Source organism: Anabrus simplex, chromosome 1 (assembly GCF_040414725.1).
Source record: "Anabrus simplex isolate iqAnaSimp1 chromosome 1, ASM4041472v1, whole genome shotgun sequence".
Classification (NCBI taxonomy): domain Eukaryota; kingdom Metazoa; phylum Arthropoda; class Insecta; order Orthoptera; family Tettigoniidae; genus Anabrus; species Anabrus simplex.
Genome location: NC_090265.1, coordinates 454,729,651 through 454,742,837, shown reverse-complemented (window position 1 = coordinate 454,742,837; position 13,187 = coordinate 454,729,651). Strand labels below are relative to the sequence as shown.

The 13,187-nt window shown below is 41.1% G+C and overlaps 1 protein-coding gene across 2 annotated transcripts in view; it reads left to right on the top strand.

The window, feature by feature from the left end:
• Positions 1-13,187, top strand: part of LOC136867255 (uncharacterized) — a 377,978-nt gene that overhangs the window by 288,545 nt on the left and 76,246 nt on the right. The window lies entirely within an intron of this gene.

Below are 13,187 nucleotides of genomic sequence, written 5' to 3'. Positions count from 1 at the left end.
AAAAGATGCTATTTTTGGTCATTCCACGCTACCCGGTTCCCTTAAGACTTCAAGTGAGAATATTATACAGTTGCTCTCCGACGCCTTTCTTCGTTCATTTTGTACGGTGTTCCTAGTTAACGACCTAAAACTATTGTTTGTTTTTTCTGATCGCTCATGTTTTGCTGCCATGTAGAAGAGTCTGTACAGTCATTCTTCCATGAATTTCAATAGTGTTTTGTTTCTAGCATTTTATATACATCTCAAACAAGTTCGGATTATTGTGAGATTAGGCGCGTTATGTGGTAGTGCGTATGCGGTCCTCTTGTAAGCGCTATATTGCACTGTATATGCAAAAGTAATTCAATTGCTTGTTTACAGTACAGAAGATGTCACGTATACAACGCAGTAAGAGCTTCACCTAGTGTTTACGTTTCATGTACAATGGGTATTTCCTAGTTTGCGGAGAAGGTGAGGGGGTGGGCGGCCATGGCCTATACTAGGAACTTTCCCGGCATTCGCTTTAGTGCAGGAGAATTGAAAACCACGGAAAACCATCCTCAGGTCAGCCGACGGTTGGGGCCAGCCGTGAGGTCCAGCCTTGTCCCTTCTCCCGAATGCAGAGGCGTAGAGCCACGGTAGAGCCGTGGCCACCTCTCCTAAACTTTATTACTAACTAGCTACTAAACGTTTTCATTCCTCCCCTGAAGGGGGAGGCGGGCCTCTTAGACGGTGACGCCGTCTCTCAGGCCGGGTGATTTGTTACGGTGAAGGAGATGTGCGGAGAAAGTGAGGGGTGGGCGGCCGTGGCCTATACTACGAACTGTCCCGGCATTCGCCTTAGTACAGGAGAATGGAAAACCACGGAAAACCATTCTCAGGACAGCCGACGGGTGGGACCAGGCGTGAAGTCCGGCACTGTGCCCTAGGCCCGTCTCCCGAATGCAGAGGCGTAGAGCCACTGTAGAGCCGTGGCCAACTTTCCTCTGCTCGGTTGGCCGGTCAGAGTACAGAGCATATGGTACAACAACCCACTCTGCATCTACCGACCCAACTTTATTATTGCGTTGTATCCTTTATATTCCAAACATTTTTGCGGCGTATATTTGAGTGATCCTTAGTTCCATACAGACATGTATACTAAAATCTGTGAAATTTCTTCACGTCGTTAATAGCATCGATGGAGGACAAATAATATCCAAGAAACGAAAGAGTCGATACTTTGTCTAATTACCTAATTGTCAACCAGTGTTGTACATTTAATCCAATAAGGCAATAATATACTTCCTTTACCCGCTCCATTGTGTAAGGGTGACGTGTCTGTCTCTTACATAGAGGCCCCAGATTCGTTCCTTGATTTGTTCAAATATGTTCACATGGACGCCCGCAATTGGGGGGGGGGGCAAGGGGGTGACCTTGCCCCCTCCCTCTCTGGAATTCTAAAAAGGTTGATGTTCGATTGTTTAATATTATTCTAGATTATTTCATAAAATGAAATTACTGACAGTCATCTAGCATCTGTTATAACGGGAAATTTCTGTAGACAATTTAATGTTGCCGACGTTATATTGGTTTTTGTATTCAAGAAAATTGTTAATGTGCCCTCCCACCCCCCACCCACCCTGGAAAATATCCTGCGGGTGCCCATGTATGTTCAGTCTTGGTCTGAGGGCTGGATGAAGTTTAACTCAACCTTGTGGGCTCAGCTGAGGAGATCACGTGAGAAAGCCAAATAACACAGCTGATTAAGTCCATATAACACTTCAGTATCTGCAGGCCTTCTGGCTGGCCAACATTCATCTCATCAGGCTCTAATTCCTTATTTGATTCAATAGTCCTCAGGTTTAATTCATATTATTAACCCCACGAACCATTAGTGGTTCAACAATTACTATATAAATCCTTCCCTTTATATTCCACTCAACATTTAACTTAAAATTAATTAACTGCCCCCTAGCACCATTTAAGCCAAATTTTGAGTAGCATTACCGGTCATGAAAGTGTACCAGCCATGCGGTTAGGGGCGCACAGCTGTGAGCTTGCATCCGGGAGATAGTGGATTCGAACCCCACTATCAGCAGCCCTGAAGATGGTTTTCGGTGGTTTCCCTTTTTCACACCAAGCAAATGCTAGGGCTGTACCTTAAGACCACGGCCACCTCCTTCCCACACCTAGCTCTTTCCTATCCAATCGTCGCCATAGGACCTATCTGTGTCGCTGCTACGTGAAGCGTAATACTGTTGAAAATGTACTGAGTAAATGGAAGATTTAATCATCACCGACATTATATTTAACAATCTTGAGTCCATCATGGTGATCATTTATATAACCGACTTGGAAAGGAGCTGCAGATTTGCATACTAGTAATATTTTTGAGTTGAACCGTCGACAGTCTGTTGACCTATTATTATGTTCATCATTCTATTTGTCGTTGTTATGTGTATATTACGGTCATGTTGAAGATGTTGTGAATTCATTAAAGCATCCATTATAAACGCGCGGGGTGCGCGGCTGTGAGCTTGCATCCGAGAGATAGTGGGTTGAACCCCACTGTCGGCAGCCCTGAAGATGGTTTTCCGTGGTTTCCCATTTTCACACCAGGCAAATGCTGGGGCTGTACCTTAATGAAGGCCACGGCCGCATCCTTCCCACTCCTAGATCTTTCCTATCCCATCGTGGCCATAAGACCTATCTGTGTCGATGCGACATAAAGCAAATACCAAAAATTATGATTATTATTATTATTATTGTTATTATTTTACACTAGGTATTGTGTTGTGCTTAGACTCGCAGATTAAAAATAGTTCTGAGTTAGGTACCGAGCAAATCATGTACTGTAAAAGTTCGAATTTCTTAACTTTTATAACAGTTCAGAACATGTCCCTCCCTATCTTTATCTCTTTCAGTCTCTTCGTGTCCGACTCATTGGCTGAATGGTCAGCATACTAGCCTTAGGTTCAGAGGGTCCCGGGTTCGATTCTCGGCCGGGTCGGGGATTTTAACCTTCATTGGTTAATTCCAGTCGCCCAGGGTCTGGGTGTTTGTGCTGCCCCCAACATCCCTGCAGCTCACACACTACACATCCTGCACCATAATAACACGCAATTACCTACACATGGCAGATGCCGCTCACTCTCATCGGAGGGTCTGACTTACAAGGGCTGCACTTGGCTAGAAATAGCCATACGAAGTTATTATAATCTCTTCGTGTCCCTTCACAATCCGTCCTACTGGATGATGGAATAAAAGCGATCAGAACGAAGTTACCAGCAGACTGCCAGTCTCCCTATCACATGCTGGTTGTGTGGCCAGCACAACATGTGTGTGTATTTAGGGCAGGGCCTCTCAAACGCCCAAACTCTCACGCGTGCAGAGCGAGGTGCATAGGCTCTGTGCACTGTGCATCGGTACGCTTCGCCTCAACTCGGCTTGACTCGGATGGTGTAGTGTGCTGAGAGCGACGAAGCGTTTGATGGTAGACGACGTGTTTATCAGTGAAATAGATAAGCGCACGACTACAACATAATAATGGAGCAACCTGTTTCGAAGAAAGCAAAGACTTCCGAAAGTCCATTTCAATCGAACTGGGAACTTTCGTATTTTTTTTTGTTTGTTTGTCGTGACGATAACGCCAAATGCTTAATCTGTGGGACGATAATTACGTGCGTAAGAAAATCGTCTATTGAAAGACACTACAACAGACTACATTCGGAAAATTATTGTGAAATCATAGGAGACGTCAGAGAGAAAGAATTAAGGAAGTTGAAACAGCTTGAAGAAGAGCATTCTATATCCACAAATGAGGTTTGTTCCAGTACTGTAGCATTTTCATTTTGGTTACAGGTTCTGCATTTTTTAAAATTATGTTTACATTCCTCTCAAACATGTATGTGTATTTCTAATTCACTTTTTTAATTTTTCTAATAACACTGGTAACCTTGTCCCATACAACTGTGCGTCTCCGCTCACCACACGTAAACATTTCGCAGTGGGGGAGAAACAGCAGTGAAGGTAAGGAACGCGGAGACAGGCCGAACGGGGAGACAGGTGTAGGGAGTGAGGAGTGGGGGGTCTGCACTCTGATCAACCAAGCGAAGTCGTCTTTTGCACCGTGCACAGTGCATGCACCACGCGCATGCACCCTGAGAGGCCCTGATTTAGGGAATTAGCGAGAAGAGGGAGGTCATCCTCTTGTTGTTAATCACGAGGACTTTGCAGTCATGCTTCAAGAAGATATGACAAGTGTTCTTTGAATGTTACAAAAGAAGCTAATAGGGCTAAGATTACATCTTCTTACATATAAGGAGATAAATGATATGTGACCCGCTACTTGTGCTGCGTTTCATGAATGAAGTGGCGGGCCTCTCGTTGTCAGAAGATTTTATCTGTGCGGAGAGAAAGTTAACGGGAAACTGACATGAAGTGAAGGTTCATGGACATTTGGATACTTATAATTATACGTTTTATTACCCCTGTCATGATTTATCGTCCAGAGTGACCTCTCTAGACTTGGCATTGTTTCAGACGTCGCGGTTACTTCACTCTTCAGAACTACTTAGGACAGCAAGGAAGATTTCTCTCCCTCGTTGGCGCGTATCTGATTAAATAAGTGTCCCGTTAATTTCATTATACAGCATTCATTATTCTGTCCTGTTCGACACGGTCCATTATGGACCACAGAGTAACAACGTAGGGCCAGGGAATTTGAATTCATCTTTTTCATCCATTGGTTTTGATGTTCCGCCAGTATTCCTTCATATATATAATGAAAATCCACCTGCAGGAGAATGCCTTGACATATGACACCATTCGCCTGAAAAGCTTTGTCTTAGATATCTTACTGCCTGACGATTATTTTATCCACATTTAAACGAATTTTAGTGAGCCATCTGAGGAAAATCATTTCCCCCCCCCTCAAAGTGGATCAGCATCTTTCGCATGAACCACCCATTGTACGTACATTCTGAGGAAATGTCCATAAAACAAACTGTAGCTGGTCGCTTTTTTCATGATTTCACAATGCCTTCGGTTTCTTTGTACATTCACTGCTATTTCTTAGTTGTCCATCAACATACCTAGGTACTGAAATCTTTTATTTCTTTGCTATTTTTCCAGTCGTTCTAGTAATCCCTTGATTGTTAGATCTAACGTTTCAACAGTGCAAAATGCTTTTAAAGGATTCGTTCAAAAGTCCATTGTTAAAAATATCCTCAATTTATTGTTGATTGAAATAATCGTCAGGAAGGATGACAACTGGAGTAAAATGAAATAATGCAAGAGTTAGCTAATGTTAACCCTCATGAATCACACAGGGAATTTGATCGGGAAACTAACAACTCTTTTATGGAACATTGATAATAATTAACGAGGAACCTGTCCCTCTTCTAGACTGGGAAATTACAACGTTGTTGAATGTTATTGAAAGCGCCACCTAACATCTACTTGGAATATTAAGCAATATTAAGCTGCTAATGGTGTCCGGCCCAGCGTTGTAGGGGGCAACGTGTTCACCTGTCACCCGGTGGCCCCGGAATCGATTCCCGGCCAGGTCAGGGGTTTTTAATTGTAAATGATTAATATCCCTTTCCTCGCATTCAACACTTTATACTTCGGCCATTTACTTAATACACGCAGCTTTCTCACATATGGTGCAAGTAGGGACCCCGAACAAATAGCATTTAAATAAAAAAGCTGCTAATGGAAAACCTTATCCACAGGAGAACAATGACAAGTTTTCATTTGATTGATTCCAAAAGCATTTATATCTCTCAGTATGAAGATGGTCTAAGATAGGCGTTACATTTCACGAATAAATCGTTGTTACAGCACAAAAATGATCGAAATAGATGTTCAACTTGTATAATGAACAATGAATGAACAATGTATCACTTTAGTGATCCTAAAAGTTCACTCCGTTTAAATCAAAAGCTATGTACTACTTGTAGTACACCATTCAAGACGATCATATTTGTATATCTAGTGATTCACTATACGTTACACTATTCAACAGTGGTTATAAATATGATCGTCCTCAATTGTTTACCACACCAAAGAAGTTAACGTTTGATTTAGATGGAGTGATTAGTGCAATCGTCGAACTTCATTCACTATTCATGGTGCAAGGTAAGAATTTGCAATGATAATTTTGTGAACTATGACGATTGCCACTCCATGGCAAAATTGGGTTTTCTCGACCTGGAAGTGGGATGGGTTCCCAATAAAAGTTTACTATTTGATGAATCTTGATGATACGTCTATTACTTGACTTTAACGTTGGATTGATCTTAAAAAGTACACCACCCCTGCTCGCATTGTTGTTGAAAATTCTGGAATTTCAAAAGAGGGATACTAAACCATCATCATTAACTAAAGACTACGCCTTGTCACAATAACCATTCCTCCCTATTCTACACCACTCACTTTAGCTCTTCATAACTCTTGAAACTCATTCTGATCGTTAGCTACCCCACTTCCCTTCTTCCTCAGGATCTTTCCTTCAATTATCTCTCCCAGAAAGTGACTCTGTCTCAAGATGTGGCCTACGAACTCAATTTTCCTCCTTTCTATTTCCTTCAAAAATCCTCTTATTTTCCTTCACTTCCTGTGTGACATGTAGGCCTATTTAGGTTTTTTTCTCTGTCATCTTCCTTCACAATTACATTTCAGCAGCTTCTAATTGTCCCCTTTCCCGTTTGCCTATTGTCCTACTCTCGAAGCCGTGCATGAGAAAATTATTTATTTACAAAACGATGCTGTTTGCTTCTACGCAATGTGCCCAAAGGCAAGAATGTCATTTTAATAACGATGAATTACAATATTATGAAGCTAAAATGTTTGATAATTTTACATCAATAACAATGTGCGTGCAGGTTATTTGAGTAAAAATGGTGCAATAATGCCTCCCATTAAAGATCACGGACTCATTTTATGTATGCCCAATGATTCACTCCAAGAAAGAATTTTAGCAAATTGTTCTCTAATTTCCGCATCCAAATATCTCCTTGTTAGTACGTTATCTTTTTGTTGAAGGTTTTATTTGCAAGGGTCATCCTTGTCCTGAATTCATCTGAACTGTACTCTGTTGTCTTTCGTGATTAAGCTTCCATTATATCATTTCTTCACTTGACTTTTATAATCATTATAATAATTACTATTATTTTTTCCTATTGTTCTTGCTCACCAAAAGAGTTTTGGTTTTCCACGCTTTTATTTTCAACTTTGATTTGTTCGAGTCTGTTCATATCCTTTTATGACTCTGCCATGACTACAATATTTTAATCATGCATAGTGTACCTTTTCCCCGTTCGCTCTAACACCTGTATTTGTGGCTTTCATGGTCCTAATCGCTTCGTTTACGAATGCATTGAATACATTAGGAGACAGAGGGCATCCTTGTCTTCTCTTCTTCTTAGCGTGCCTGTCCGCCTCGGACGTTGGCGATCAACATGGCTATTCGGGCTTTATCAATTGAAATTCGGAACAGTTCTGCAGATGTTTTGTTGAACCAGGTTTTAAGGTTGTCGAGCCAGGAAATTCTTCTTCGCCCAGGAGATCTGTTTCATTCTATTTTCCCTTGCAGGATAAGTTGAAGCAGCTCATACCTTCTCTGATTCCTCATGATGTGTCCAAAATATTGTAGTTTACGACACTTGATGGTGTTGATCAGCTCTGGTCTCTTGTTAGCTCGGCGTAGAACCTCAACGTTTGTAATCTTCTGAGTCCATGATATTCTCAAAATTCTTCTGTATAGCCAGAGTTCAAATGCTTCCAGTCTAGCAGTGGTGGCTTTTGTAAACGTCCATGTGGATCCGTGGTAGAGTGTCGGCCTCCGGATCCCAAGATAGCGGGTTCAAACCCGGCAGAGGTAGTCGGATTTTTGAAGGGCGGAAAAAAATCCATTCGACACTCCATGTCGTACGATGTCGGCATGTAAAAGATCTCTGGTGATACATTTGGTATTTACCCGACAAAATTAATTAAATCTCAGCCATAGACGCCCAAGAGAGATCTGGTTTACTCTAGGTCCGCTAGATGGCAGACAGAGTAAACCGGAACGTCGAAATTGACGAGCAGGCAGCCAGATGGCGTCAAATCGAAATGTCTGCAAACGGTAGCTGAGGCCATACGATTATTATTATTATTTATTCCACACCGTAAAAGAGAACTGAAAACACATACCACCTAAGGAGCCGCATTTTGGTATCCATGGTAAGGTCGTGATTCTTGAAGGTTGAGCTCATTGAATTGAAAACACTTCTCGCTTTTCCAATGCGACACTTTATTTCTTGCGAATTGTTTCATGCTTCGTTAATGATGGTACCCAGGTACGAATACTGTGAAACTCTCTCTATACTTGCTCCATTGGGAACAGATTCACGCCTCGGATGTTCTTCTTATTGATGATCATCAATTTTGTTTTATTAGTGTTGATGTCCAGACCATATCTCTTGCTTGTTTCAGAAATTTTGTTCATCAACTTCTGTATCCTTGTCTTAAACCTTTCTTAATATATGCTTCTGTCTTATATTCATTAATGACTGTGTTTTTTGTTAGCCACGGCACAAAAATAGTTGGCTGAGCAGTTTCCCTTTTCTCTCCATTGTATAATGATCTGGCTAAAACTGAAGTAAAGCAACAAACGTGAATTGTAAATTAAATCAAGTTATGTTTTGTGAAGCGCTCATTGTAACTTGTATAGGCGTCAGTGCGGGATGTGAAGGGTAACAAGTCAGTACTGTACCACGACCACTCTTTACTTGCATATGGAAAACCACCAATGAAGGAAGCTCTCCGTTACACAACGATATAGTTCACAGAGAGAGAGAGTTAAATGAGTTGTACTAACAAACCAAACCCCATGGCACTACAGCCCTTGAAGGGCCTTGGCCTACCAAGCGACCGCTGCTCAGCCCGAAGGCCTGCAGATTACGAGGTGTCGTGTGGTCAGCACGACGAACCCTCTCGGCCGTTATTCTTGGCTTTCTAGACCGGGGCCGCCATCTCACCGTCAGATAGCTCCTCAATTCTAATCACGTAGGCTGAGTGGACCTCGAACCAGCCCTCAGGTCCAGGTAAAAATCCCTGACCTGGCCGGGAATCGAACCCGGGGTCTCCGGGTAAGAGGCAGGCACGCTACCCCTACACCACGGGGCCGGCATGAGTTGTACTACCTCGGTAAATTAATCAGTTAGAATAAAACTATATTTTATAGCCATCATGGAAGCATGCATCCGGTTTGTGTGACCCTGCTGCATCTTTGCGCCTTGTAAGTGAAAATTTCCTTTGGAGTGCTCCTTTTGTATTTGCTTTCTATTGGATGAGATAACATCCATAGTTTAGAGCTCGATCATGTGTGTATTATTCTTGTTTTCTTTTTACGTAAGAATTCTACAATAACAACATTTTCCCTGTAGGCATGATTTATAGTGGAATATACTAAATAATTTATATTAATAAGAATCTACCATAAGTGAAGGGGGAAGAAATCTACATATTGTCACTCAAGGACGACGAGTTACTAAAACTGTAACTATTTTACCTGGTGAAAGTTTAAAATAAATTTCCTTTGTTCAGTGCTCATCCATCATTTCCTGTAGCTGTCCTCGTCACGCGCTTCCTCCATGGTCAACAGCTGTATAATATATTCTGGTGATTTGTTGATGATACTCAATTTATTGAAGACATTAAAACGCCACATATTTATAGAATGAAGGTTATTCATTTTCCTTAAAAAATATTCCCGTTTGATTAATTTATTTAGGGCCGCTATCAGAGATAATGGTGGGAGTTTATCTTGCAAACAATGAGATAATTGAAGTAGAAAGTACGTGCAGACAGTAATCACATAAATTAAAAAAGAAAGGCACAAAGGAAGGCAACGTTAAAAGTTAACAGGGATTGAATCAGAAATCAGCATTCCGGCGGTTCGTAAAGTCCCTGGGAGGTGCACAAGTACAACCCGCTGCCGTCATCCTGACTGTGGCCAGACTGAAACTTTAGAACACGTACTTGGTTATTTATCCCGAGGGAGCATTGCAAAGTAATAATCGCCACGAAGGTTAGACAGCTCTAGCTTTAGCATTAAGAGAAGCGAAGTGGCTAGTTTAGGTGCGTGACTTCAATGGGGTCGAATAGAAGAGCCGACATCATTGCTATTGATCCAAGAAAAAAAGTGGATTGCTTTAGTGTTGCGTTTTGAAAGAGACATTGAGCAGGCGATTGTGGCTGACACAAAAAAGAAAGATATCTGTGAACCCTGCCTCCCGTATTTAAGCGAATATTAAAACTTCCAACTTGAACATTAGTCAGTTACAGGATTGTTATTTGGTAACAGAGGAAGTACAACAAAATACACCTGGAGCATTTTAAAAGGTTTGGATATCCCCCAAAATACACTCAACAATATCATATTAGGCATTATCAAAGACTAGTTAAGCATTCTTCACTACAATGTTTATATTTCATAATAGTCAATCTAGGCCACTTTGTGTGATAATCCCTATGAATCTGTTGAATTTTCCTTTCTTGAAGTATGAGTCCAAGCAGTTAGTTTTTTGTACATACGAATAATGCAATTACTTTTTCCAAATTGTCATTACGTCTAATAGCATTTTTGTAAAATGAAGAATCCTTGTTGTTACACACAGTACGGAAGCTGCTGTCCTTATGAATATATGAGGTAAAAGTTCCCTTTGGAGATCATTGTAAGTACTTAGGTCTTAATACAAGGAAAGATAATCACATAAATGTGATTTTAAATAAAGGGCACGGATCTGCACATGGTTATGATTGTATTTAGGGATTGTACTAAGGATGTAAAGCAGAGGGCATATAAGTATCTGGTAAGACCCCACCTAGAGTATAGTTCCAGTGTATGGGACCCTCACCGGGATTACTTGATTCAAGAACTGGAAAAAATCCAAAGAAAAGCAGCTCGATTTGTTCTGGGTGATTTCCGACAAAAGAGTAGCGTTACAAAATTGTTGCAAAGTTTGGGCTGGGAAGACTTTGGAGAAGGAGATGTGCTGCTCGACTAAGTAGTATGTTCCGAGCTGGTCATTAGAGAGATGGCGTGGAATGACATAAGTAAACGAATAAGTTTGAGTGGAGTCTTTAAAAGTAGGAAAAATCGCAACATGATTATAAAGTTGGAATTCAAGAGAACAAATTGGGCCAAATATTCGGTTATAGGGAGGGGAGTTAGGGATTAGAACCGGGCAAGTTGGCCGTGCGGTTAGGAGCGCGCAGCTGTGAGCTCGCATCCGGAAGATAGTGAGTTCGAATCCCGCTGTCGGCAGCCCTGAAGATGGTTTTCCATGGTTTCCCATTTTCACACCAGGCAAATGCTGGGGCTGTAACTTAATTAAGGCCACGGCCGCTTCCTTCACATTCCTAGGCCTTTCAATAAATTTCTAGTTTCTTTGCAATCATTTAACAAAAGGCTAGGAAAACAACAGATAGGGAATCTGCCACCTGGACGACCGCCGTAAATGCAGATCAGTACTGAGTTGATTGATTGATATATCATTCGTATGTCGCTGTGAAACTCCAGGCCTAAACGGAATGCCGATAGAATTCGTTAAACTAATAGATATTCAAAATAATTATATAAGCATATTGCAGTTTAATGAAATAAGTGCTAGAGTAGTAGTTCCTCTGAATTCGGCAGTATTAACATTCATACCCGTTTAAAGAGAACTTGCCGAAGACACTTGTTTTCACTCACTAGACCTTAATGAGCTTCATACAGAGATCATACAGTCAATCAAAATATTATCAATATAATGGAAAAAGGATGAATAAAATTCCAAATTAATAAAAATATTCTAGACATAAATTTATATGAGTAATACATCAATTTACAATTTATATTCAATGAAAATAACTGAACTTCATGTTTGATAATGAAATGACGTATGACTTTTAGTGCCGGCAGTGTCCGAGAACATTCTTGTTTGGTAATTTATATCAATAGGAGGCAAAAATCATAGCTTGCAGAATACTGCCTCTTAATTCCAAATGGGAATTCTGAAGTAGTCCTTTTATGGATATGAAGTAGGTGAATTAACTGTTCTGTTATAAGTGATGGTAAAATGGTTACCTTGATGATCTGAAAGTTTTACATGACAAAATCAGTTTTGTTGTAATAGACCGGCGGCTGACAATAAATAACAAAACTGAATTCTTTTCATTCAGGTTTTCTTCCCACCCAAATTATTATGTATACGTATAACATCTGCAAAATATCTGGCGAGTTGGTCGTGCTGTTAGGGACGCGTGGCTGTGAGCTTGCATCCGGGAGATAGTTGGTTCGAATCTCACTGTCGGCAGCCTTGAAGATGGTTTTCCGTGGTTTCCCATTTTCACACCAGGCAAATGCTGGGGCCGTACCTTAATTAAGGCCATGGCCGCTTCCTTCCAAATCCTACGCCTTTCCTATCCCATCGTCGCCATAAGCCTTATCTGTGTCGGTGCGACCAAAAAAGATTGTAACAAAAAAAATGTGAAACATGTTTTAAGTGAAAATTGATGGACTACCAGGTGTTGGGTTCATGAGAATATCATGGTTAGATGACATTAAAGAGTGGACAGGTTTCCACAAGGCTGAGCTACAGGTCTGTCTGGCAGTCAAAAAGGAAACATATTTAGAGGTTAAGCTGACTGGATATGGTAAAAGGAAAATAACATGTAACACGATATTCGATGCATAACTGGGTGAGGTTGGGCAGTGTACACGAGAGGGGAAAGACTGGTACAAGGAAGTTATGACAGACTCGATCTGAAGATCTGTGTTCGGTTTTTCGCACACCACTAGGCAGAAGAAGTATAATGGAAAACTCACTCCTTGAAAGTTCACGAGATCAAAGATGTGTTTTAAAGTCCACGACAGGCTGAGGAGAAACAAATACCTCTGTATTGACGGGTTTTGCATGCTGGAACACTGAGGTTCGTCTACAGTGTTCTGTATAAATTTGTAAGCTGCTGTAGTCTTCTGAGCTAACCAGTCTCAGTAGCTGAGGTTGAAGGATACCCCTCTCTGAACACACGTTTATTGAGTTCAATCCTTGTTCAAACTTGTGACATTTGAACATGCTCAAATACGCTGCGTTAACGTCAATAGATTCACTGGCACGGAAAAGAATTTCTGCAAAGCAAAATTTTTCGACACCTCAGTCTTCAGAAAACGAAAACGTGTTTACTGGAACGTA